We start from the raw sequence: 23521 nt of genomic DNA on the forward strand, positions 1-23521 counted from the left end.
GTTCATTGCTGGGGTGTTGTCAGTTATGAGTGTAGTTTGTTGGCCGGTCGGAGTGGCCGAGCCGTTCTAGGCGCTACAGTCTGGAACCGCGCGACCGCTACGGTCGCAGGTTCGAATCCTGCCTCGGGCATGGATGTGTGTGATGTCCTTAGGTTAGTTACGTTTAAATACTTCTAAGTTCTATGGGACTGATGACCTCAGAAGTTACGTGCCATAGTGCTCAGAGCCATTTGAAATTTTTTTTGTAGTTTGTTGTTGTTTGTTCAGTTCGAGTTTTATCTGCTGAGAGTGCATTAATGCCAACAGTCTTGCAGCAGTCGTAACATCGGTACATGACCTAAGTAAAGCGCTGTTGGGCTTGGCTAGCACTTGGAGCGGTGACCTCCGCGTCTGCCGAGCGTTGTTGGAAAGCGTGGTGAACTCAGCACTTACGAGACCATTTGAGGAGCTGCTTGACCGAGAAGCAGCGGCTCCGCTCACCAAAACTTACAACGTCCCGGAGAGCGGTGTGCTGCAGTCATGGACTGTGCGGCTGATTCCGGCGGAGGTTCGAGTCCTCCCTCGGACATGGGTGTGTGTGTTTGTCCTTAGGATAATTTAGGTTAAGTAGTGTGTAAGCTTAGGGACTGATGACCTTGGCAGTTAAGTCATATAAGATTTCACACACATTTGAACATTTTTTAGAGCGGTGTGCTGACCACATGCCCCTTCATACACGCATCCAGTGACGCCTATAGGCTAAGGATGACACGTCGGTTGGTACTGGGCCTTTAGAGGCCTGTTCGCACGGAGTTTAGTTTCAAGTGTTAGACATTGTATTAATGAGTATAGCCTCACGTGCATTGTTTATTGCTGTAAATTTTATGGTTTCAATTTCTCGTTGGGCTCTGTATGTCACTGATCTACATCCAGCTTTTTGTGGGAAATAGGATTTGTAGAGAAGTTTGGTGTACTGGTGTCTGTACTAGTAAGTTTTCTGTGAACTTTGAAAGATACCTGCTGGTTCTGTTTTGGTATCATAATGTCAAGAAAAAAATTATGTTGTGTTCTTCAAATTCAAGGGTGAAATGGATATTTTAATGCAGACTACTGAATTCATTAAGAAGGGTTCTTACTTCATCGTATGTTCCATCAAATAGAATAAGGGAATCATCCACATACCTATTATAGAATTTAATTTTGCTTGTGATAGTATCGTTTAGTTTCAATATTTTGTTCTCTGTATGTTCGACGAATATCTCAGCTGTTAGGACACAAATGATATTTTTGGGCAGTGTTGCTCTTACCACGACTTGGACTCCCTCATTCCAATCGCTATGAACGTAACCAGGACGTTTACTTAGAAATTCTCAGTAGCTTCCTCTCTTCTGCATTTTCATGATGATGACTATGATATGGATACTCTCGTCTTTCAGGATTATTACTGCACACATTGTAGTGGGACGCGAAATTGAAGCGTCACCCATCCACCAGTGTCAGCCCAGTTTGCAGGTGAATATAAGTTTAATTTAGTGTTTTGTTTATGTATTTTGTAATATTTGTAATGGTTGTGAATTATCTATAGTTTTGTATTTGTTTTTATGTTTCATGTACGGAGAGAGCGGCGCAACGAACGGAGACAGCATCTTCACTGCCGGGACCAGAGAGAAAATTGCTGGCCACAATACGTCGCGGGTCGACAGCCAAAGAGCAACAGAAGATCCTGAAACCGAGTTGTTGTGTCGTGCTTCTAAAAACTGAAAAAATAAGAATTTGTAATGTTTGTACAACAATGACGTCATAGAAAGTTTAATCATGTTGTAAATGTTCAGTCCTATCTTGTCAAGGCTCAGGTTCACGTCTATATGTAGTATATAGGAAGATAATAAACTAGTGTATACTACAAAAGTTTAAATACGTGTTCCGAGAATTTATTTATGAAGAATTATATTAAGGAAGAATCATTACTGATTTATTTGACAAGATTATTAATTTTGACAGCGTTCATCGCGAGTTTGAGTCTTAAAAGTTTATTCAATGTGGTTTTAATATTTATTAAAGCAGATAACTTGCATTAATATAATGTCTGAGAAGAAACAAACGACATCTAAATTGAAAAAAAGTTTGCGCAAACCAACTGGACTGAGTGTCGTAATTCTGTGCATACGACTCAAATGATGATGTTTTAATTACAGTTTCGTTCAAGAACCATTCAGAGATAACTTTAAAAAGAATTGAAATAATTTTGAAGTGTTTTGTAACTGACGTAGGTGACGAAGTCTGCACATGGTCATATGTCAAAACAAAATCATTTATACAAAACGTACGTCGTTACACTACAACATACGTTTCTGGTTTGACGAATACCTGGCGGCCGCTGTGGCCAAGCGGTTCTACGCGCTTCAGTCCGGAACCGTGCTGCTGCTACGGTCGCAGATTCGAATCCTGCCTCGGGCATGGATGAGTGTGATGTCCTTAGGTTAGTTCGGTTTAAGTAGTTCTAAGTCAAGGGGACTGATGACCTCAGATGTTAAGTCCCATAGTGCTCAGAGCCATTTGAACCATCTGTCGAATACTCAGTTGCACTTTCGCGTCTCGAGTGGCCTACTAAGTCATCCGACCTTAATCCCACAGAAAATGTCTGGGACTATTTAGAACAGCTGGTGGAAAGCAAATCAACGGGATCCTACGGTCAATAAGTGGCGTCAGCTGGATATGTCATGGTATAACTGATGATACTGTGAGAAGAATTTGACAAAGCTTTGCAAGATCTAAGTCGAAGCACGGCCGCGGGGTTAGACAATATTCCGTCAGAACCACTGATAACCTTGGGAGACCCAACCATAACAGAACTCTTCCATCTGGTGTGCAAGACGTATGAGATGGGTGAAATACCCTCAGACTTCAAGAAGAATCTAGTAATTGCAATCCCATAGAAATTAGTTGCTGACCGGTGTTAAAATTACCGAACTATCCGTTTAATAAGTCATGGTTGCAAAACACTAACACGAATTTTTTACAGAAGAATGGGAAAAAATGGTAGAAGCCGACTTCGGGGAAGATCAGTTTGGGTTCCGGAGAAATGTAGAAACACTCAAGGTAATACTGACCCTATGACTTACCTTATAAGATAGGTTAAGGAAAGGCCAACCTACATTTGTAACATTTGTGGAGTTGGAGAAAGTTATTAACAATGTTGACTGGAGTGCTCTCTTTGAAATTCTGAAGGTAGTAGGTGTAAAACACAGGGTGCAAAGGGTTATTTACAACTTGAACAGAAACCAGACGGCAGTTGTAAAAGTCAAGGGACGAGAAAGGGAGGCAGTGGTTGAAAAGGGAATGAGTCAGGGTTGTAGCCTAAACCCGATGTTATTCAACACGTACACTGAACAAGCAGAAAAGGAAACCAAAGAAATATTTAGGGTAGGAATTAAAGTTTAGAGAGAACAAACAAAAACGTTGAGGTTCGTCGATGACACTGTAATTCTGTCAGAGACAGCAACGGGCGTGGAAGACCAGCTGAATGGGATGTACAGTGCCTTGAAAGAGGAAAGATGAACATCAACAAAAGGAAAACAAGGCTAATGGAATATAGACGGATTAAATCAGGCTAAGCTAAGGGACTCAGATTAGCAAACGAGAGATTTAAAGTAGTGGACGGGTTTTGCTATTTGGGTAGCAAAATAACTGATGATGGTCGAAGTAAAGAGGATGTAAAGTGTAGACCGGCAATGGAAAGAAAAGCATTTCTGAAGAAGAAAAATCTGTTATCATCGATTATGTGTTTAAGTGTATTTGTATGGAGTGCGGCCATGTATGGAAGCGAAACGCGGACGATAAACAGTTTTGATAAAAAGATAATAGAGGCTTTCGAAATGTGGTGCTATAGAAGAATGCTGAATGCTGTAGGTTACATGGGTAGATCACGTAGCTAATGAGGAAACTCTGAACAAAATTGGGGGGACATGAAACTTGTGGCACAACTCGATCTAAAGCAGGGATCGGTTGATAGCACACATTCTGAGACGTCAAAGGATCACCAGTTTAGTACTGGAGGGAAGTGTGGGGAATAAAAATCGTAGAGGGAGACCAAAAGATGAATACAGCTTGCAGATGCAGGAAGATGTAGGTTGCAGTAGTTATTCGTAGATGAAGAGGCACGCCCAGCATAGAGTAGCACGGAGGGCTGCAGCGAACCAGTCTTGGGACTGAAGATCACAGCAACAACAAACTCAAGAAACTTGTGCATGCTCCTCTCCGACCAGCTGAGGTCACTGTGAAGGCTTGGGTCGATGGTGCTCGGTATGAGCGTGACGTATCCTGGGGGTTATGTATTTTTCTTTGTCTAGTATACTTAAGAGCATTTTTATATTCTTCTTGAAACCTCAGAGTATATATCTTACACACAGGACATAATGCTATTGTCACGGCTGGCTCTTCGAAAGATCTGAGTAATTCGGAGGAATTATCCTCTACTTCAGGTGCCCCGTTTCGACTTAGTCGCTGCTGTGTAAAAATGGTTCAAATGGCTCTGAGCACTATGGGACTCAACTGCTGAGGTCATTAGTCCCATAGAACTTAGAACTAGTTAAACCTAACTAACCTAAGGACATCACACACATCCATGCCCGAGGCAGGATTCGAACCTGCGACCGCAGCGGTCTCGCGGTTCCAGACTGCTGTGTAAAATTCTCCTCACGGTGCCATATCTGTATCTAATCGCTCTTCTCTTCTTTTAATATCTTCTTAAAGTTAGTTTCCCCTCTTTTTATCTTTCACCCTCCCCTTCTTTGCCTTGTGCTGGCGTCTCATCTGAGCTCATAATAATCATCCACGAACGTCTCTTTTATTCCAGCGGCCTCCGTAACATTTCACTAAGAGGTATTTATTTTTCACCTATTCATACTGCTACAAATTTGCACTTCTCCTCTAGCCATTCCTGCTTTTCTGTCGTGCACTTCGTAATTTCTCATTTTTTTAGGCATCTGTATTCCCTTTTGCCTGTTCATTTGCAGCAGTTTTATGTTTTCTCCTTCCATTCTTAGTTAACTCCAGTACCTCGTATGTTGCCCAATGGCCTTCCGTTTTGCGTATTTCATCTTCCGGTGCCTTCACTATTTCATACTTCAAAGCTACCCATTCGGATTATGTTGTATTACGTGTCCCTGTTTGTCAGTCATTACCTAACGCTCCCTTCTCATTGAAAATATCAGAAACCTCTGATTCTTTCAATTTATGCAGGTTCCATCTCCTTAATTTCCTAACTCCCTGCAGTTACATCAGTTTTAGCCTGCGGTTCACAACCATTACATTATGGCCAGAGTCGTCGTCTTCCCTTACAAATGTTTTGCTTTTTTAAATCTCCGCCTTATCGCCATGTAATCTGTCTGAAACCTTATGGTGCCTCCATGCTTCTTCGACGTCTACAAACTTGGTTCTTGATTGTTAACCAAAGTTGTAGCAACGACTGAATGATTCCTGCGAAAAATTCTATCGTGTGGCTTCCCCTTTTATTCCTTCTCCCCAGTCCTCGTTTTCCCACTATTTTTCCTTCTCTTCCTTAACCAGCTATCAAAATGTAATGAAATTTTCGTCTCTGTTAAATAACGAAACAGTTTCACTTATGATACATTCTTCAATCCCTTCATCTGCGGAGTAAGTGATAATATGAACCGATATATGTGTGATGGGTTTTGGCTTTGTCTCTATCTTTTCCCAACAAACAGCTCAGTTCATACATACAATACCAGGAACAAAAATGATCTGCACAAGCACTTAAAAGCACTTACTTTAGTTCAAAAAGGGCTCCACTACTGAGGAACACTCATCTTCAATAATTTGCCAGCAAACATAAAAAATTTAGTTACAAATAAAGATCAGTTTAAAAGGAACCTGAAAGACTTACTAGTGGCCAACTCCTTCTACTCTATTGACGAATTTTTTAATAGCAACAAATGATGTATTGTATATATTCATACTATTAGTATTGTTATTTCAGCTTTAAAAAATGACATGTTCCACATCCACGAGGATCTCCTCAACACGGATCTATGAAACGAAAAACTAATCTAATCTAATCTTGGGTACGTTAATGGGTTCACTTTGATGTTCGTAATAGCTTCTGGGAGTTTCCTTGTTTATTATCAGACCTGCTCCTGTTTGATTTTGTGTTGATAACCCAATACTCCCATGACCAGGAGTCCTGTTCTTCCTGGCACCGTACTTCACAAGTCCCACTGTATGGAATTGTACCTGTAGGATGAAGAGTAGAATAAAAATTCGGGGTTAGAGAATATCAGTGATAAGATTCGTGCTATCCTCCGTGAAATTGAAGATGAAATACACGACACGTTGAATGTAATGAACAATATAGTGGGTAGGTGACGTAGACTGAGAATAAATCGAAGAAAGACGAAAGCAATGAGTATCGTAACGGGAAACTAACATCAAAATTAATGACCACGAAGTAAGCGAAGTTAAGGAATACGTTTGGAGCACACCAGTGTATGGTGGAGAATAACGAACTATGGGGAACACGAAAAAAAAGGTTCAAATGGCTTTGAGCACTATGGGACTTAACATCTGAGGTCATCAGTCCCCTAGAACTTAGAACTACCTAAACCTGAGTAACCTAAGGACATCACACACATCCATGCCAGAGGCAGGACTCGAACCTGCGACCGTAGCGGTCTAGAACCGCTCGGCCACACCGGCCGGCAAACCGAAAAAAAAAGAGAATAGAAGCGTTAGAGACGTGACTCTATGAAAGTATATTGAAAATTAGCTGAACTGGTAAGATAAGGTAAGAGGAAGTTCTCCGCAGAATCGGCGAAGGAAGGAACGTATGGAAAACACCGACGAGAAGACGGAACAGAATGATAGGAGATGTGTTAAGACATCGCGGAATAGCTTCCAAGGTACAAGAATGAGCTGGTGCGGGTAAAAAAATTGTTGGAGAAGACAGAGATTCGAATACATACAACAAATAATTGAGGATGCAGGGTGCAACAAGTGCTATTATGAGATGAACAGGTTGGCCCAGGAGGGGAATTCGTGGCACGTTGCATCAGACCAGTTACAAAACTGTAACTAAAAATGAAAAAAACAAAGTGACCGAATCTACGCAGTTTCTTTTTGGAGAGCACTGAGTGGATTATCAACTTACGACAGTTTATTGTGTGGCTAGTTGGAAGCCAACGGCGCCCCTAGACTGCAGCGTCGCCGTATTGTTCGGAACGTACCCGGAAGGCAGACAAAGCGGCCAACAACAGGAGTTAACACCCGCGCGGCATTGTGCAATTTCTGGGGACGGCTGCCGCTCCGCTCCGGAAGTGGTCAGCGTGGAAGCGGCGTGGGCACCCGCAGCAGACTACGTTCCCTCCCTCCCTTCCTCCATCTGCGCCGCAGAATCATCGTAAACGCAGTAGGCACGTGTCGTCGTGGTAGTAGCTGCCACTGCGACGGTAGGTTCACCGCTACGCACATGCTTCTCAGCAAAGCAAACTAAAGAACTCACAAGTGTGGCAGCACCGCCGTAATCGTATTGAATGTCTGTTGATCCATTGTGGACGCAGGACAGTGGCTGATCAAATATTTACCGTGGAAAATCACCAAACCGCCGTATTTTTTGAGAAGTTATTTTATATTGACTACCAGATTCGGCATTTCAGTGCTATGTTCAGGCCCCTGCATACTAAAAACGAGTATACATTTAGTACGTATTGAGGTATACCACGCTGGCTTTACAGAAAATGAAATGTAATAGCTAGGTGGTAGCCTTTAAATCGGCCGCGGTCCGTTAGTATACGTCGGACCCGCGTGTCGCCACTATCAGAGATAGCAGACCGAGCGCCGCCACACGGCAGGTCTAGAGAGACTCCCTAGCACTCGCCCAGTGGTACAGCCGACTTTGCTAGCGATGGTTCACTGTCTACATACGCTCTCATTTGCAGAGACGACAGTTTAGCATAGCCTTCAGCTACGTCATTTGCTACGACCTAGCAAGGTACCATATTCAGTTACTATAATTACTTCAAGAATGTATTCTGAACAGATAATATTGTGAATCATGTACCGTGAAGAGCGACGTTCATCATTAATGGATTAAAGTTAAGCATCAAACTGATTACGTCCGCTTTCTGAATTCTCATTCCTTGTCATGTTCCAGACCTCACGTCAGTATAGTTCTTCCCTCTTCACGCCAGCCTGCGTGAGCTAAAACGCGTGCATTTCGGCCTCCACACGTAACACGGTGTTGGCTCTTCTGCTAACACAAAAGTAATAATAAAACTTACAAAATGCAATTAGCAGCGTTAATACCTGTGCACTTACAGCACAACAAAGTAGAACATGTAAACATGCTGGTTAGCATGAAACTATTTTAACATCACAGAATTGTAACAGAATACTCCAAACATTACAAAAGACCAAAAACAGATAATATACAGTCAGAAGCACAAAGGAACAAAGTTTGTCTAGCCCTGTTTTTTTTAATAAAAAACCTACATAATTCTCACAGATGAGGAATACCCTAGTTCTTATGAAGACCTATCCTTATTCATAGTAAAACGTCTCGAAAGAATATATGAAGTGCACAATAGTGTGCATATCTATTACCTAAGTATTATCACCACTAGTGATATATCAGAATTAGTCGTCACATCATCAAAAACGCAACCAGACGCAGAACCCAACAGCCGACAACATATTAAGTGAATAACTGTATGCAAAGAACTTGCGAGGAATATTCAGTATAATACCTAGAGAGTATATGTTATGTATGTGTCCCTTACATCAGTTAATGTCTGCAGCTCGTGGTCTCGCGGTAGCGTTCTCGCTTCCCGAGCACGGGGTCCCAGGATCGATTACCGGCGGGGTCAGGGATTTTTACCTGCCTCGAGATGACCGGGTGTTGATGTGTCACCTTCATCATCATCATTCATCCCCATTACGGTCGGAGGAAGGTAATGATAAATCACCTCCGCTAGGACCTTGCCTAGTACAGCGGTACGGCTCTCTCGCATCATCCCCTACGCTCTGTCAAGGAGTGTGGGACTTCCTCATCATCATATCAATTAATAGGCGGGCAAGTACTAGAGTGAAACAAACAAGTCCTCAAATCCATATTAACTGAGGGGGGTTCTCTAAAATCTCAACTGACAATCTAAGACTATTTCCATGGGAATATCAGGTATCACACTATCGATATCCAAATGGGAACAGACCCATTGCAAGTTGTATCGCGATAGGTAGTGCTGGGATGGAACAAGCTAAAAGTAAGGCAAGTGTACGAAGACCAACAAGACACCAAAGTATAAGCCCACTAACTCAGGAACAAAATGGGACAAAAAGGGGAGGGGGGAGCAGCAATTGTGAGCGAAAAAAGGAGTTTGTAAATACCCTCATACAATAAACTAATCATGGAGTGGAACATTACTAAATCAAAACCTTGCAAATGATGGGGGAAACCAAGGCGATAAAACGAACAGTGCATTACTACAATCCTAAATATATCACGAGTCTCGGGAGCCGCACAGTAAAACTCGTGACCCACAACAGTAGCACACAACATACTCAAAATTTAGAGTTATCATGTTAACATTAAATCAAAATCCATAAACACCATAAAATACGCGTACATGATAAGAATATCATAGCATTCCCCTAAGGTGTATGGTGAAGCAAAGCTAGAACTATGCAAAACTAACTAAACACTATTCACGAGATGCAGTCGAGAAGCAACGAATATCCCACATGTTACCCAGGGAATTTGTCAGTTTGGGCCTAAAATGGTATGCAAACGAATTCATTACAACGAATCACATCATGAGGAGACAGTAGCAATCGCATAGTGTTAAATATAAGGAAGAATCCACTAACAGAAGGAAAAGTCCCCTCATAAATGCGTACAAGCTTACTTCTAAAAGACAGAAACATGGTCAGTAATATAAAATTGCTACATACCAATAGTAAGGACGGCCACAAAGCGACATTGAGAGAGTTGCAGAAACAAACAAACGTTTATACCAATACTCATAACAAGATGACTTACAGTATGTCAGCCAGACAAACCAATGCTACGATCGTTCCCTTCTTGGCAAAGAGGTGATTCCTTTTGAAGTGTTACGTGATATGGTCTTTTGTAGAGTGGTTACTGTACTTTTACTGATATAGTTTCCTCACCAGTTTTATTGTAAATTATATAGCGTATGGTACTTACGTTACGATCATATACTTCTTCTCTCAGGGATGAGTTCATTTCGAAATGTCAATTGAAAATAACGGTTGTTTAGCTTCTGTTAAATGGATTTAGGTGACAGGCGAGGAATTAAAGTTAGGTTCTATTGGTACTACTACACATTTTTCCTGACAGAAAATAGGTTTTCATATAGTTCGATACTCGTTTAAGTTTGATGATTCGATTTCAGTAATGGTGGGGCACTATAGCGCTTCTTTTATTGCGTAGTTGGACGAATATAGTATGGTTGGTTAAAAGTATAGGACATCCTGTTTGGAAGAGTACTTGATCTGAGATTCTAGTAGTTTGTCGCAAGGCTTTTTACGGTTGTAACTCAATCTTTTTAAATTGCAGAGTGGTTTCGTGTTGCCCATGATAGTTTTGTCGGTTGAGTGATCCAATCACTAGCCTAAGGATACTTTGTTTTATACAACTGCTTTGTGATGTAACAGATTGATGTGACTGACTTGACTTTTGATAGGCGTGGTAGTTTTTACTAGTTTGGTTGGGAATACATGGCTTGCTGTCTTTGCTGGGTGTCCATAATTATTTTCCTTGCTACTCATATTTGCCGATACTATGTTTTATAGCAGATTTACCTTGTTATAGTCAGTCCTATGAGCGGGATGGTGTATCAAAAAGAATCATCCGATTTAAAAAGTATAGGACATCATAGCTGTTATGCTGTTTGAGATATATGCATGAACAACGTACTGTTGAAAAGAGCAAACCCTCGAGTCTTACATGGTTCCCGCTAGAGAGCACCAATGTGCGTCTGTTTTAGTTCTAGTACAAATGGTGTCGGTACAACAGAAAGCGTTTTGTGTTCTACGTTTTGCGCAGTGCGGGTCGGTAATAACCGTTCAGCGTGACTTTCGTACTAGGTATGGTGTGGAACCTCCTACAGCACAGAGCATTAGACGTTGGCACGAAAAATTCCGAGAAACAGGTTTTTTGTTTAAAGGCAAATAGTCGGGCCATGCCCAAGTGTCTGACACAGATGTCGAACGCATCTACACAAGGAGTCGGCAGAAATCCGTTCGGCGTGCAGCTTGACAGCTCAACATGCCCCCGATGTCCGTCTGGCGTGTGTTGCGTCGACGTTTACACATGAGACCATGCCAAATTCAGCTGCTGCAAGCTCTTCTTGAAGGAGACAAAGATGGCAAGATGGAGGGTGACAATTTTCATCCATGTTTAGTGCTTAGTGACGGGGCAACATTCCATTTAAATGGAAAGGTGTACCGTCATAATGTGAGAATACGAGGTACGCAAGGGCAGTCGTAAATGTTTCGGAACACAAAGTTCAGCGCACATTTTTGAACATGGGTCTCTGCAGCAAACGGTCGCTGCCTATTCCCACGTTGAATGACAGTCAGTTACGATTGCACAGTGCACGGGATATTTGAGACTGGTCCGCGGATCAGTGCAACTCTGTTGCCTGGTTGTATGAATCACGTTTCTTGTTGCAGCGCATGACGAACTTCTCTCTTTTTGTGCCGGCCGGTGTGGCCGTGCGGTTCTAAGCGCGTCAGTTTGGAACCGCGTGACCGCTACGGTCGCAGGTTCGAATCCTGCCTCGGGCATGGATGTGTGTGATGTCCTTAGGTTAGTTAGGTTTAAGTAGTTCTAAGTTCTAGGGGACTGATGACCTCAGTAGTTAAGTCCCATAGTGCTCAGAGCCATTTCTCTCTTTTTGTATAACCTTTAAGTATTACATCTGATGAACGCCGCATTAGAACTGAAACTTTTCTGTAGCAATATCTGTGAGTCCAAGAGATAATGCGTTAGGCATATACAAAGTATACTTAACTTTTTAAAACGGCATCAGTATGACTTGGCGCGAAGCTAACAGTTATTCTGCTACAATACTTGATTTATTCAAAATTTCAATTAACGTTTCACTCGTATTTATGCGGTTCCACAGATAAATAGCAAAACATAAAACTTAGAGCTCTTTTCTTTGTTTATGTCCATCACATATTTCAAAGAACTTCGCTGGGTGTTACCTCAAACCAAGTCAAAAGAAGAATGACGCAATTGGCGCCAATCAGGTATAGATCAGGTTAGGTCTCTAGAACGATCAGTGAGTCAAAATACAGTTCAGGTAAGTTCCGCTTTTTACATTAGTATTTCAATTGTCATCATATAGTGTTTTCTGATGATATATATTTATGTGAAGATTTTTGATAATATATCAAACGACAAAGATTCCAGAATTTGTAAATATAAAAATTAGGAACTTTCTGTTATGTTGTAATATCGATTACGTGCCTGTATTATAGTTAATAAAAATTTACACACGAATCTATGTTTTATCTGCATTTAAAATTGAATAGTAAAAATAGCAAAATTAATATAGATTGTTTTTTAGGGTACTTGCTGTTGATTATTTGCCAACTAATTTCATAGTATAAGATCGAAGTCTGAGAATATATCGATATATTAATGGAAAATTATGTTTACGAAAAAATTGCTCCCCAAGACAAGAAAACACTATAAATATCATCAAATAAGAAACACACAATTTACGTATGAAAAGCAACTCATTTCTGTTCAGAATTTATGTGGTATCGTATTTTTCGTTAACTGAGCATACGTTGCGATAGCAGTGGATTTATTATAATCAAGTTTAGGATCTTGTCCAGATATGCCGCCATCCAGGCACACAACTGCTCGAATCACGGACGCAGGCCGGTGGGATGCGATGTGAGAAATTCATTTGGGTTTCCATAGGACCTGTGACAGAAATCGAAGGCACTATGATGTCTGTGGACTAGATGAACATTATTTCGGACCACCTGCATCCTTCACGCTCCCCAATGCCATTGGAACCTTCCAACTTAATTACTGCCAGTGTGACAGGGCCGCAATCGTCTTATATCGCTTTGAGGAGCATAATAGTAAACTCACGTCGATGTCTTGTGACAAAATTAGCCTGATCTGAACCCTATGGAACACATCTGGAACGCCATAGGGCGCCAGCTCCGACGCGTAATTAACGGGAATCGCATGACCTGAGCGAAGACATCTGGTGCTACATACCTCCGGAGATCTACCAAAGATTCGTCGCATCCGAGCCACGAAGAACTGTCGCAGCATTGCGTTCGAAAAGTGGACCAGTGCGCTGATAAGCAGGTGGTCACAATGCTTTGGCTCATTAGTGTACAAAATTACTTAAAATTATTTTCTGCAGACAGTGCTGCACAGTTTCAATCCTCCTCACAATGCAAAGACGAGTCGTATGTTATCGTTATTACCAAAAATCACGGAAAGCTCTGGATCGATTAATTCAAATTTTGGTACGATACTCTAATAATCGTTCGGACATACATAGGCTTGTTGTTGTTGTTGTTGTGGTCTTCAGTCCTGAGACTGGTTTGATGCAGCTCTCAATGCTACTCTATCCTGTGCAAGCTTTTTCATCTCCCAGTACCTACTGCAACCTACATCCTTCTGAATCTGCTTAGTGTATTCATCTCTTGGTCTCCCTCTACGATTTTTACCCTCCACGCTGCCCTCCAATACTAAATTGGTGATCCCTTGATGCCTCAGAACATGTCCTACCAACCGATCCCTTCTTCTGGTCAAGTTGTGCCACAAACTTCTCTTCTCCCCAATCCTATTCAATACTTCCTCATTAGTTATGTGATCTACCCATCTAATCTTCAGCAATCTTCTGTAGCCCACATTTCGAAAGCTTCTATTCTCTTCTTGTCCAAACTATTTATCGTCCATGTTTCACTTCCATACATGGCTACACTCCATACGAATACTTTCAGAAATGACTTCCTGACACTTAAATCAATACTGGATGTTAACAAATTTCTCTTCTTCAGAAACGCTTTCCTTGCCATTGCCAGTCTACATTTTATATCCTCTCTACTTCGACCATCATCAGTTATTTTGCTCCCCAAATAGCAAAACTCCTTTACTACTTTAAGTGTCTCATTTCCTAATCTAATTCCCTCAGCATCACCCGACTTAATTCGACTACATTCCATTATCCTTGTTTTGCTTTTGTTGATCTTCATCTTATATCCTCCTTTCAAGACACTGTCCATTCCATTCAACTGCTCTTCCAAGTCCTTTGCTGTCTCTGACAGAATTACAATGTCATCGGCGAACCTTAAAGTTTTTATTTCTTCTCCATGAATTTTAATACCTACTCCGAATTTTTCTTTTGTTTCCTTTACTGCTTGCTCAATATACAGATTGAACAACACCGGGGAGAGGCTACAACCCTGTCTTACTCCCTTCCCAACCACTGCTTCCCTTTCATGTCCCTCGACTCTTATAACTGCCATCTGGTTTCTGTACAAATTGTAAATAGCCTTTCGCTCCCTGTATTTTACCCCTGCCACCTTTAGAATTTGGAAGAGAGTATTCCAGTCAACATTGTCAAAAGCTTTCTCTAAGTCTACAAATGCTAGAAACGTAGGTTTGCCTTTCCTTAATATTTCTTCTAAGATAAGTCGTAAGGTCAGTATTGCCTCACGTGTTCCAGTGTTTCTACGGAATCCAAACTGATCTTCCCCGAGGTTGGCTTCTACTAGTTTTTCCATTCGTCTGTAAAGAATTCGTGTTAGTATTTTGCAGCTGTGACTTATTAAGCTGATAGTTCGGTAATTTTCACATCTGTCAACACCTGCTTTCTTTGGGATTGGAATTATTATATTCTTCTTGAAGTCTGAGGGTATTTCGCCTGTTTCATACATCTTGCTCACCAGATGGTAGAGTTTTGTCAGGACTGGCTCTCCCACGGCCGTCAGTAGTTCCAATGGAATATTGTCTACTCCGGGGGCCTTGTTTCGACTCAGGTCTTTCAGTGCTCTGTCAAACTCTTCACGCAGTATCATATCTCCCATTTCATCTTCATCTACATCCTCTTCCATTTCCATAATATTGTCCTCAAGTACATCGCCCTTGTATAGACCCTCTATATACTCCTTCCACCTTTCTGCTTTCCCTTCTTTGCTTAGAACTGGGTTTCCATCCGAGCTCTTGATATTCATACAAGTCGTTCTCTTATCTCCAAAGGTCTCTTTAATTTTCCTGTAGGCGGTATCTATCTTACCCCTAGTGAGATAGGCCTCTACATCCTTACATTTGTCCTCTAGCCATCTCTGCTTAGCCATTTTGCACTTCCTGCCGATCTCATTTTTGAGACGTTTGTATTCCTTTTTGCCTGTTTCACTTACTGCATTTTTATATTTTCTCCTTTCATCAATTAAATTCAATATTTCTTCTGTTACCCAAGGATTTCTACTAGCCCTCGTCTTTTTACCTACTTGATCCTCTGCTGCCTTCACTACTTCATCCCTCAAAGCTACCCATTCTTCTTCTACTGTATTTATTTCCCCCATTCCTGTCAATTGCTCCCTTATGCTCTCCCTGAATCTCTGTACAACCTCTGGTTCTTTTAGTTTATCCAGGTCCCATCTCCTTAAATTCCCACCTTTATGCAGTTTCTTCAGTTTTAATCTACAGGTCATAACCAATAGATTGTGGTCAGAGTCCACATCTGCCCCTGGAAATGTCTTACAATTTAAAATCTGGTTTCTAAACCTCTGTCTTACCATTATATAATCTATCTGATACCTTTTAGTATCTCCAGGGTTCTTCCAGGTATACAACCTTCTTTCATGATTCTTAAACCAAGTGTTAGTTATGATTATGTTGTGCTCTGTGCAAAATTCTACCAGGCGGCTTCCTCTTTCATTTCTGTCCCCCAATCCATATTCACCCACTATGTTTCCTTCTCTCCCTTTTCCTACACTCGAATTCCAGTCACCCATGACTATTAAATTTTCGTCTCCCTTCACAATCTGGATAATTTCTTTTATTTCATGATACATTTCTTCAATTTCTTCGTCATCTGCAGAGCTAGTTGGCATATAAACTTGTACTACTGTAGTAGGTGTGGGCTTCGTATCTATCTTGGCCACAATAATGCGTTCACTATGCTGTTTGTAGTAGCTTACCCGCATTCCTATTTTTCTATTCATTATTAAACCTACTCCTGCATTACCCCTATTTGATTTTGTGTTTATAACCCTGTAGTCACCTGACCAGAAGTCTTGTTCCTCCTGCCACCGAACTTCACTAATTCCCACTATATCTAACTTCAACCTATCCATTTCCCTTTTTAAATTTTCTAACCTACCTGCCCGATTAAGGGATCTGACATTCCACGCTCCGATCCGTAGAACGCCAGTTTTCTTTCTCCTGATAATGACATCCTCTTGAGTAGTCCCCGCCCGGAGATCCGAATGGGGGACTATTTTACCTCCGGAATATTTTACCCAAGAGGACGCCATCATCATGTAATCATACAGTAAAGCTGCATGCCCTCGGGAAAAATTACGGCTGTAGTTTCCCCTTGCTTTCAGCCGTTCGCAGTACCAGCACAGCAAGGCCGTTTTGGTTATTGTTACAAGGCCAGATCGGTCAATCATCCAGACTGTTGCAACTACTGAAAAGGCTGCTGCCCCTCTTCAGGAACCACACGTTTGTCTGGCCTCTCAACAGATACCCCTCCGTTGTGGTTGCACCTACGGTACGGCTATCTGTATCGCTGAGGCACGCAAGCCTCCCCACCAACGGCAAGGTCCATGGTTCATGGGGGGGGATACATAGGCTATACATTTTATAAATATATATGGCATGTAAGTACATATATACTGTATAAATCGGAAAAGTTGTTAGGCAAAATCTCTAGTAGTTTCTCAACGACTTACTTCAAATTTTTATATGATAATCTAATGAATGAACAGACGGACTTATCTCGAATAGTTCTTGGCCAAGTTACCTCGTAGGCTATGTATTTTTTTAAACGACTATGTATAGTTTTTTTAAATGCAAGAATAAAAATGCTGTGCTCTGAAAATGGAAAACGTGTGTGTTGCTTTTCTTTCTCGCAGCCAGTTGTAACCAAGATTTTAAGAGACGTAAACCATTAGACCAATTATTTCTCTTGTGTATATTCTTATACGTATACAATTTTAAACAAAATGTGTATGCACAGCAAAGTGCTGTTTCGTTTTACTCCTCGCAGTGGGTTTTAACAGAAGATGAAAGTTGTATTTACGGCTTATCGGCTTATAATTATATATGGGATATGCATCATCCGAAACTTTGTAATTATAGCCGTTCGCTATTTAGAAGCATGTGAAATACAATCACAGAAGCTACTGTCCCCACAGATCTAGCAGCTGGAGAGGTTTCTCTCATACCCTGTATACTAATGATCTCAACCTATTTACTCATTCATTTTAAGCGACTTTAATGGCCCAACCAAAACTTCTTTTGCAGCACCAATAAACAAGGCTCAAAGTCAGAAGGAGGGAGAAAGAGGATTTGGTCAGGGGGGAGGGGGGGGGGGGGAGAGGAGATGAACATAGAGGGAAGGAGGAGTTGTACAAAGAGAGAGGGGAAGGAGGTGGACAGAGACGACAGGGAAGAGGAGAACACATAGAGGAGGAGGAAGAGATTGACAGAGAAAGTGAGGAGAGGAGGAGGAGAGGGAGTTAGAAAGAGATGGACAGAGAGAGGAGGGAAACGGACATTGGGACATACATCCCACTTCCATAAGTACTTAGCGACTCCAAAGTATTGTCAGTTCGCTAGCGCAATTATCAACAGTATACACGTGAATCACCAAAAACTGTTGTTCACGAATATTAATCCTTCCGTGACAGATAGTTTTGGCCAAGCGACGGCAAATATCTTCAAATCGCTACTTTCTTAAACCTGATGTAGCGTTAATTTGTGAGTTTCGAAATCATTCTTTGTTACTTCTTCCTTTTAATAAGTTGTGAAACGTAACAATAATCTAAATTCTTGGTCATTACTTTAGAATTATTGCCAGCCAGAACCCATGTAACATCTCAGAATCCCACACTAAATTTATGCCGAGATATGGCATCACGAGTCATTAAAATGTATTACAAGTATGACCTTGTAACGATGCTCATATCAGCAACGGCACACTACAGCTAACAGCTGACTCCTATTCCATTCTTCTGCTGCGAGTTCACAAATACTGCGATTTAGTTAGCTAAGCGCCGAACTACATGTGTAGGATCCCCGATTAGAATTTTATATGAAAATGAATGCTTTACAGTAAAGAAATGAGAATCGCCAACATACTCGACCTTTTCTTTTTATAAATACGTATTTGAACATTGAGTGATAAGGCTGCATATAGAAAATAAATTAAAGCAATTTTCTATGTCAGTCACTTTTTATTTTCTCCAACGACGCGTTCCTAGAGCTTACAACCTCATTTTCAGGTGGCTCAGCGCATTACATTACATTTATTTGCTGGATGTAGCCAGTTGTCTGTTTTGAGTTTCATACTCTCGGCCATCCCAGTAGAACGAGCCGGCTTTCGTCTCATCCGAAGCTGTGCAGACCAAGTCCTGGCCCTTACAACACGCACTGAAGCGGGATTCCAAAAGAAATTAAAAACATCTGTGCCGGCCGTGGTGGCCATGCGGTTCTAGGCGCTGTAGTCCGGAACCGCGCGACTGCTACGGTCGCAGGTTCGAATCCTGCCTCGGGCATGGATGTGTGTGATGTCCTTAGGTTAGTTAGGTTTAAGTAGTTCTAAGTTCTAGGGGACTGATGACCTCAGATGTTAAGTCCCATATTGCTCAGAGCCATTTGAACCATTTTAAAAACATCTATGGCCTTCATTGACCTGTCGGCAGCATTTGATACAGTCTGGACACAAGGCCTACTCTATAAACTGATGAAAATAATTCCCTGCCAAAAAGTGTCAAAGTTTATTGGTAACCTGATTGGTAACAGAGGATTCCAGGCTATCATGGGAAACAGTCAGTGGCCAGAAATTCCTTCAAAACGGCTTACCTCAAGGCTCGGTATAAGCCCCACTGCTTTTCAGCCTGTACGTTGCTGACGCCAGAAACAGCTTGTACGAAATTTGGCTACGCTGATGACTGGGCCATTGCAGCAAGGCACACCGATTTTAATACAATGGAAGAAACCCTGACATCCGATCTGTCTGCCCTGGCAGCATACTTCCGTAAATGGAGGCTTAGGCCTAATGCCACGAAGACAGAAGTAACTTGCTTCCATCTCAATAACAGAGAAACCGACATAGCTCTGGACGTATATTTGGACGACACACGCCTCACCCACAACAAGGAACAAAGGTACCTATGTGTCGCGTTATACAGAACGTTGTCATTTAAATCACACTTTACAAAAACAGCCGGGGAGTATGGTGGCCAGCGGAAGTGTTGTGTTCCTGGAGCCACTCTGTAGCAATTCTGGACGTGTGGAGTGTCGCATTGTCCTGCTGGAATTGCCGAAGTCCGTCGGAATGCACAATGGACATGAACGGATGCAGGTGATCAGACAGGATGCCTACATACGTGTCACCTGTCAGAGTCGTATCTAGACGTATCGGGTGTCCCATACCACTCCAACTGCACACGCCCCACACCGTTACAGAACAACCAGTTTGAACAATTCCCTGCTGACATGCAGGGTCCGTGGATTCAAGATACCTCAATACCCGTACACGTTCATTCGCTCGATACAATTTGATACGAGACTCGTCCGACCGTGCAATATGTTTCCAGTCATCAATAGTCCAATGTCAGTGTTGACGGGCCCTGTGAGGCGTAAAGCTTTGTGTCGTGCTTCGGCTCCGAAGGCACATATCGATGATGTTTTGTTGAATGGTTCGGACGCTGACACTTGTTGATGACCCAGCATTGAAATCTGCAGCCATTTGTGGAAGCGTTGCACTTCTGTTACATTGAACGATTCTCTTCAGTTTTCGTTGGTTACCTTCTTGCAGGATCTTTTCCCGGCCGCAGCGATGTCGGAGATTTGATGTTTTACCGGATTCCTGATATTCATGGTACACTTGCGAAGTGGTCGTACGGGAAAATCCACACTTCATCGCTACCTCGGAGACGGTTTGTCCCACCGCTCCTGCGCCGACTATGAAACGATGTTCAAAATCACTTAAATCTTGGTAACCTGTCATCGTAACAGCAGTACCGAACGCAGCGCCGTATTCTACCTGTTTACATATGGCTATACCAGTTTCTTTGGCGCTTCAGTGTAGAGTTTGCCGTGAGTCTGTTTCTAGGTTCTTAGCAACCAAGGCGCGTCCGCTACTTTCTGCACTTCGTGGCGCCGTGTTCCCGCAACGTTCGAAGTTTCTACTCACCATCTTCAGGTGGAGACTGCAAGTACTAAACTCGTCCAAACTTTATAACCAGGCGCCACGACTTTGCTGGTAACCCAAGAATACTTCATCAGTGAAATTTGTGGAAAAAACTTGCTTTCTCATATATTTCCTTTTTTCTTTTCGTGTAAGTTATTATTATTTATGGAGAGTCCGCTGATGCAAGGAGGTGCCGTATCTACACCACAATTAGTTTGAAGGCCGCTACAGTCAAAATTACAGGGAAGGAAACTCTAGTGCAAGTAGATAAAAAGGTGTTGGTTCCAAGTGCAGTGGACACTGCTGTTTTGTCCAGCCAGCGGGACTTAACTGCAATATTTCTCGTAGCACATGAATTAATTTTATACGCACAACAAGCCTTCCCGGAAACCGCACCATACTTTTTTCCGCATTCCGGCAAGTTTAAGATCGTAAAGCAATAATACGTCCCAATAAATACCTCCTCCTCTTCTTAGTGTCAGGTCTTGCTAAATAATGGTGAAACGTAATTACGACGATGTGACATTCTCATTCCACCCGATTCTCGCAGCTACCAGAAGCAAATAGGGCGCAGGTTGGGGGGGGGGGGGGGGTGTCCTGCGTCTTGCAAAAGCACCAGCGCGGAGTAAACTTCGCGGCGGAGTGGCTGATTAGCTGAGTGGGGCGTGCGGCGCGGTGTGAGTCACTTTGCCCGCTGCCCCATGCCGTCACCTTCCTGTTTGTCAACAACTGCACGTACGCCAACACCACAACCGCCGGCACTAGCGTCTCCTCCCACGTCCAGTGTCCGGTAACAGGAGACCTGAGGTGTCAATGGAGGAATACTGTCACACCAGGAATTTCTCACTCCTTGAGGAATTTGTACAACCGTGAGGTTAACATCCCACATGTCTTTAAAAAGATTATAGTTCGCATATAACTCGTAGCGACAGAACTAAAATAGTAATTTTGTCTTCATTAGTTGAACAACGTTGACAATTGGACTGTGTTGTAAACAAACTATGAGGACAATCGTGACTCTTGGTTTTGATTTCTTCTTCTCTCCCAGGAACTATGTCTGAATCCACTGCTGACTCATAACCACACCGTAAAAGATACTATTTTGTGAATTTCACAAAAACTGTAGTACTAGAGAAATCAAGTTGAATTTGATGGAATACACTAAAATAAGCATACATTTTTCCAATTATTTCTTTTATACTACTAACAGTCATAATATTTAATCCAGAATGATATTTTCACTCTGCAGCGGAGTGTGCGCTGATATGAAACTTCCTGGCAGATTAAAACTGTGTGGCCGACCGAGACTCGAACTCGGGACCTTTGCCTTTCGCGGGCAAGTGCTCTACCAACTGAGCTACCGAAGCACGACTCACGCCCGGTACTCACAGCTTTACTTCTGCCAGTACCTCGTCTCCTACCTTCCAAACTTTACAGAAGCTCTCCTGCGAACCTTGCAGAACTAGCACTCCTGAAAGAAAGGATATTGCGGAGACATGGCTTAGACACAGCCTGGGGGATGTTTCCAGAATGAGATTTTCACTCTGCAGCGGAGTGTGCGCTGATATGAAACTTCCTGGCAGATTTTCAGGATTGCTAGTTCTGCAAGGTTCGTAGGAGATCTTCTGTAAAGTTTGGAAGGTAGGAGAGGAGGTACTGGCAGAAGTAAAGCTGTGAGTACCAGGCGTGAGTCGTGCTTCGGTAGCTCAGTTGGTAGAGCACTTGCCCGAGAAAGGCAGAGGTCCCGAGTTCGAGTCTCGGTCGGGCACACAGTTGTAATCTGCCAGGAAGTTTCATAATATTTAATGATTTTTAGTTCACTTCATTGTGACACATTTTGAGCAACTTACGCTTGTCATCAGACCTTTTATTGCATCCGTATCAAAAACTTGCAAGATTAATCTAAATGAACTATTTGAAACACTTACAAGCTACGTCTAATGTAACCAAATTGAAATGGTTCCAATGGCTCTGAGCACTATGGGACTTAACTGCTGAGGTCATCAGTCCCCTAGAACTTAGAACTAATTAAACCTAACTAACCTAAGGACATGACACACATCCAGGCCCGAGGCAGGATTCGAACCTACGACCGTGGCAGTCGCGCGGTTTCGGACTCAGCGCCTAGAACCGCGAGACCACCGCGGCCGGCCTAATGTAGCCCTTGGGCATTCACTTATTGCTTTGCGGGGGGAAGGGGGGGGGGGGGGAAGGGGGGGTGATAAGGGTAAGAATTTGGCGGCCTATGATGTTAGGTGTTGTTGTGATGATGGGTTGCATATTATTGATTATGGAGTTACACAAAATGGCTTGTTTTGGACGAAAAAACGTATTTGGTCATCACTCATAATGTTGAATTAATCCTTTAAGATTATTTGATTGTCAGACCTTTTATTCATGAGTATCTGTCGATCCATTATGGCCAGAGAACATCAGCTGGTACGTACTTCTCAGTTCAATAAACTTGACCAACAGCCGTATACTTTAGGTTATTTTATTTCGAACGCAAACAGTTTCGCCAATTCATTTTGCCGTCTTCTGGCCCCATACGCTTTTTTAACGCCTATAACGCCATTATAGTACTAACGTACCGCTGCAATGCCTAGCCGACGTTATTGTCTTCGTCGCCTTCGGTGGTATGTTCCTGTGTATAGGTCATTGAAAGCAATCAACACTGACCTTACTGGCCAATTTAACAAGCAGCAGCTTATTGCTGGTCCCAGTGTTTTTTGTGGAAATAAGATGGCAAAATGAATTGCCGAAACTGGTTGCGCCCGAAATAAAATAAGTATACGGCTGTTGGTCAAGTTTATTGAATTGCGAAGTTTTATTCATGACTTCTGCATTCCACGAAGATGTGCCTCAAACATCTGACATCTAAACACCATTAGCCATCACACTCTCTCGCTCCTTCCCCCGCCCCCGTCTCCCCCCCCCCCCCCAACCCCATTCCAAACGTCCACAACCTATTTTCTCACAGGAAGTAACGGCGTCAAGATGGCAAGTAAGAAACTTGCTGAAACGTTGCCGGAGAACAACGCGTTGACTCGGATGTCAACTCAAGAAGATTTTATCATCGAGATTCGACGAGAAATCCT

General features: G+C 42.4%; 1 non-coding gene across 1 annotated transcript; it reads left to right on the plus strand.

Annotated features, from left to right (window-relative positions):
* Window positions 1-22117: 22117 nt before the first annotated feature.
* On the plus strand, window positions 22118-22192 carry Trnas-aga. The gene has a single exon. It is a non-coding gene; the product is annotated as a tRNA-Ser (tRNA).
* The last annotated feature ends 1329 nt before the right edge of the window (window positions 22193-23521 follow it).

Source organism: Schistocerca americana, chromosome 2 (assembly GCF_021461395.2).
Source record: "Schistocerca americana isolate TAMUIC-IGC-003095 chromosome 2, iqSchAmer2.1, whole genome shotgun sequence".
NCBI classification, from domain to species: Eukaryota; Metazoa; Arthropoda; class Insecta; order Orthoptera; family Acrididae; genus Schistocerca; species Schistocerca americana.